Here is a 5,568-nt window from a genome sequence, read left to right as displayed (position 1 = left end):
GGCAGGGATAAAGGAGGTGTATTTCATGTGTCCAACGAAACTTATTGCTAATGTCATTAGAGTTGAAAAACGATATCGGTAAGAAGGTTTTATTGAATTGCTTTAGCCATAAAGAGTTTGATCGTACACTAATGTACGATTCGATCGCCATGCTCTGTTAATTAGCTCAGATATACATCAGCGGAATGATTTCTGCAACGAGTACTTATTGTTTCCAGTAGCATAAGTTGCGTAACTAAATTTAATGGAAATTTAAGTTTAAAAAATCAGGAAGAATTTCTCACAATATTTATACAAACCCAGCTAAGAATTTTACGCCAATTCTTCTTTCGTTACATATAACCGATATTGATTCTATTGACAAATACATATCGGCCGTCACAAAACAAACAAACGATCGGTGTTTGTTGTACCGTATCAAATTATGCCTTTTACACGACATTCTCAGTTTAAGCGGCAATGCCTTTAATAGACTGAAACCTTTCCAAAACTGCTGCGTACTAACCGTAACGAACTTGCCTCAAAAATCAGTTGCGGTTGCCAAAACCAACCCGTAAAAATGGCCCACATGTTCGTTTGCATCTCTTAGGATCTCACCTGTATGCTGATGAGAACTATAATTAAGTGGAAGCATAGCACCCCAGCACACAGAACTGAACAGTGCCCAAAGCCTGGAAAAGGTTAGTGTTTGGTCATGCGTTAACCAAAGCTGAATTGGAAAGCGAATGTTTGATAAAATCTTCTCAACCGTTAACGACGACGGAAGGTGTATTTGCAAGCAAAAGCAGTTTCCGTTTCTGCGCGAAATGCGGCAGGGGACGTTAGGGGGACGGAGAAATGCGGTAAGGGGGACGAAAAAAAACTAACCAATGAGAACCAAAAATTCTGCTGACCATGGAACCATCGTTTGGCTCCATCATTTGGTTTGTTTGATTTGATTTTGATGCCAGGCGTTAGCTTCGAAATGTTTGCCCTTCGGAAGCCTTTTCCTCTTACAACAGTGTAAACAAATGTCAATGGAAATGGTCAAAGCGCAACAAGAAATAATAGTGTAATAGTGAAAATGACAAGATACATACGTTAAGCATTTAATTTGCAGATCAATCGTAAAAAATAGTTATTTCCTTTAAAAACAATTGAAAACGAATATTTCAATCCATGAATTAATAGATATACACATTTCAATATTGAATGCTACTAATTCCAGAAACATTTTTACGAATTTGATAAAGTATTTATAATTGTCCAGAATAAATGTAAATCAGTGCAACAGACATTTCCCCGTTGGATATTAAAGATCAATAGAAAATTGTAAGGACTTGGGCAGAGAATGCCAGGGATGATTTTTTAAAATGTTTCGCAATGTTATGTGTGGGAACCTCACCTCCCACATTTTTTTGTTTTTTTTTCTTTTAGCATTTTGTTTTTTTATTATTTATGATGACCTATCTAGATTTCTGCCCCACTCGAAACCGTGCTATATTCTTCAAGCATTTGACAAACCGTGGAAAACTATTTCAAGCATTTTCCCGTTTTCAAACTCCCCCGCTTTATCATCTTCTTCCGCTGGTTCAATGTTTTGCTTTTACAGGTTGTGAATAAAGTCGACTCGACTCTTAGTGTCACGGATCGTCGCCGTCGGAGTTCGTATACTAGCATAGGAAGAAAAAAGAACAAAACCAGATTTATATGTTTGTTTATCGGTACAAGTGCAGACTACCACTTTGCGAGTGCGAGAAGCGATTTGGGAACCGATTATGAAGCATGGCGCGATGTCAGAAGGCAACATAAATCCATTCTTCTCAGCTGCATTCCCTTGCCCTCCCCCCGTCCTTGAACCAACACTTCCTTGCCCTTTCTTTCCCCAGCGCAGGTCAAAAGTAATAGCCACCACCAGTCTAACACATTCAGTAAATTGTTCGCCTCACGGGAATGCACACTCATACACCAAGTGCTGTGAGTAGTAGTTCGGAGAGCAAAAATGTCACATCGAAAGTGATGTAACAAAGAGCGACCGCTTAACGAACGACCACCAAAAACAACGCACGTCCGAGCGAATCAAGGGGATCCCGTAGGGCACTTCATTCGATTTCAATGTGCGCTGCACTTCTGCAGTGACTTGGCATCTTCTTAATTCGATTCTTGTGGACATCATTGTTTGAGTGGAGATTTTTCTTGAAGAGTTTAAGCATACTCGAAAAGCACCGTGTTAGTGGACCCACCAAGATCGGAAGGAAACATTTCGTTCGATTGTTCTGATGGAACTAGTGCACACTTTCACATGGGAACTTTCTAATAGCCGTTGGAGATGAGCATAGATACAAAGATTTGCCCGAATTCCGCGATTCTTATGTATGTATTGTAATATTTTAATTTCCTCATGCGTATTCAAATCAAGTGAACCTTGAGGCCTTGTGTCAATTCTCTGTCGAAACGTTCCCCCTAGGACTCTAGGACTAGGTCCTACAATCTCATGGCATGTGAAAAAGAAATAAGCACATAATAATAAGTAGTAAAATAAAAAGCAAATAAAAGAAGCAGAAAACATTGAAAGCAAGATCTAGTACATCATAACCAAAAAGAGAGTATTGAGGAGAGATTTTAATGGGATTTATAGCACAATGCACAAAACCGTAAGTAAATATTACGATTTAAACAGAAATGTTACTGGGATTTTAGCAAATGAATTAACTACAAATAAACAGAGGCCCAAGACAACAAAAACAAGAAAGCCGGAAGCCTCAAGTATTCGTTTTCACGATCAATTCTGTTCAACGTACAATCAACAAAACATCATTTTTCTCATCCTTTCCATTCCATCAACAAAGACGGCATCAAATCCAGCAATCATAAAACCAACAAAAAAAATCATAAAATGTTTAACGCAACTTACCGTCGGTCAGAATAAATAATAACACCTGACGAATGAGGTTGCCTATTTATGTTATTTTCTCCCAAAACTCCCAAACGCGTCCACTGATCTTTATACAAATTCACAAAAGAAATCAATAACTTTCCTTCCGCGTATGATAAATCGTTTCCCCGTTCCCGGAAGAATGCTGGCAACTCTCCTACCACTGGCGAAGCAAAGATTTCCTTAAAAGCATTCCGAAAGGCACGCTTCAACAAAAGAACATGCCACGGGACCAACACACGTACGTTACACACATCTGGGTGAAGGTGACCTCCCAGCTCGTAAATCATTTTTTCCGCTTGCTACGAAGGAAATGATACATATTTTGCTTGGGCATCCATTTCCGCCCCATACTTCCGGTGGGATATGAAGCTATCGCTTGTTATTTTTTCCCAGGATCAACTACGATTGCTCTTATGGCGAAACGAATGTTGTTGAAAATAATGACACTAGAAGATCCCGCATCGGATCTGATCTGTATCGTTTGCGAAAAGAATTTCCTTTTTTTCCATGTGGACAAGCAATGAATTCTGATGAATTTCCGTATAATCAATCCATCTTATAGGATGTGATTTTTCCAATCAATTTCACTCATTCTTTCAAGGGCAGTGATTAAATTTCACCCGATACCAAAGTTCAGATACGAGTGCGATGGAAAATAAACAAAAAGTCGCTTCAAGCGTTACTGATGTTTTTACACACCCCAAACGTTCGCCTGGTAACGTCCGATCGACGAATTTCCATTTCAAGCGTGTAATCCGATCCTAAGTCTTAGTCTATGCTGTTCCAAAAACATTTCCCAACTATCCGGTCCAGCTTGGCCCATCTCACACCACTATCCATCACGACATCACGGGCAGCGTCCCGGAGAATCTTTCACCAGACATCCCCGATCCACCTCGGCGAGGATTACGGTGCAACCGAAAGTTCTCCCGGAACAACAATTAAACATCCGTCAAACTGTCGGATTTTAGATGGATGCTCGACTTGCCGAAGGCTTCATTGCGATCCCGGCACTTCCACCGACCACCGACCACGTACGGCGGCACGTCCATGACGCTCACCCAGTGAACAATTCGATGGGATTTCATTTCGACTCACGTTTTAGCAATCAACTTGATGTTTTGTGTAATGTTTCGCATGCATGTGCACCCTGGCTGGGATGCTACGGAGCTGCACACTCCATGACAAACGGGATTTACTTGCTGTAGAACGGCTCGGGCTTGGCTAGATTCGACTAGGCATCTCATACTGGTTAGTTAAAGCTGGAGACCATCGAAGGAAGGTTTCTCGGTCCAGAAGTTGCATTCATCAGGTTTGGAATCAAGGATTTGCCTCACTAAAGCTGTTGCATAATAAATTCACTCCATGTACACATGGAGATTCTGTGATAATTCTAGCTGTAGAGATTAAATTTATACGTTCCAGTAGTAGCTCGTATTTCCCATCTGATCCCTGCTGAGGGTATCGTCTTGTTGGAGATTAAACTAGTTTGAAAAATAATCAACAGGACACTTTGTGTCTTGTTGAATTACAACAGCACATCATGTTAGTAACGTACCTTATTTGAATTCATTTGCAAACATTAACACTCGACGCGTGAGCGTTATCAGTGGAAGAAGCCACTCCAGGCCATCCGCACTCGTCAATCTTTTTGCTTGGTTTGCTTGGCAAATGCTGGCAAGCCAACGCTTGGATGGATTTAAAGCTGGCATCATAAAAGTACTCCACAACACTCGCCCTAATCGCGTACTGCCCCGGGAGGGTTACAAATTACTGTTTATTATCAATTCCAATCAACCCGCACCGGAGCACTTTTTTGCGTATTCCCATAGGCGGTTCGGGGTAAGCCTTTGTCCAAAACTTTGCACGTCGGTGCTTTGCGTACGATGATGATGCGCCAGCAGTTCGTATACCGAACGGTTTGAATGGGGTTATTAAATTTTGTTTCAACCAACCGTAAACATCAAACGCATACTCCTTGGCTGAATCCGGGACGTCGTAAACGTTTTTAAAACCACCGAAACGAACAACTGACGGAAATTGTGAAAAATGGACACATTTGCAGCAGGTATCGTACAGGTGTGTTCCAACTTAAAGATGGAACTCAATTTCGAACCTAAAACCGGGCCGATTCTCCGGGGTTTTGGGGAAAATTTGAGCAAAGAGTTAAATGAAAGAAATGTGATAGAAATTCCACTCCTCAACAAATAGCTTTAAGGCATTCGGTCTTAATTACAAACGTTAAATGGTTTCGAGTAAAACATGTTCTGCTCCCTTTGGATTACAATTTATGTCACATAAAACATTAAACAATCCTATCCATATTGTCTAAAGCAAATGTCGCCACCCGTTATCGAACGGTCGGTATTTCTTGCTGGAACAAAACAAGAAATCATTTCCGTCCCACACAATTTCTCCCAGTCCACCCAAGACCAGGAAACGAAGCCATTCGTGCAATTATATTAAATAATAAACGGCCATAAAAATCACGAAATGAAAACACACACACACTTTATTGCCAACTAGGCAACTGCGAGACGACTGCGAGGAGTCGAATATCCACAATCACCTACACCATACACATCCCTTTAGTAACAGGGCAATAAAAGTATCTAGCCCACCCCACCGGCACCCCATGCACGCATTCCAGC

Source organism: Anopheles marshallii, chromosome 3 (genome assembly GCF_943734725.1).
Source record: "Anopheles marshallii chromosome 3, idAnoMarsDA_429_01, whole genome shotgun sequence".
NCBI lineage: Eukaryota > Metazoa > Arthropoda > Insecta > Diptera > Culicidae > Anopheles > Anopheles marshallii.
This window is presented reverse-complemented; position numbering follows the sequence as displayed.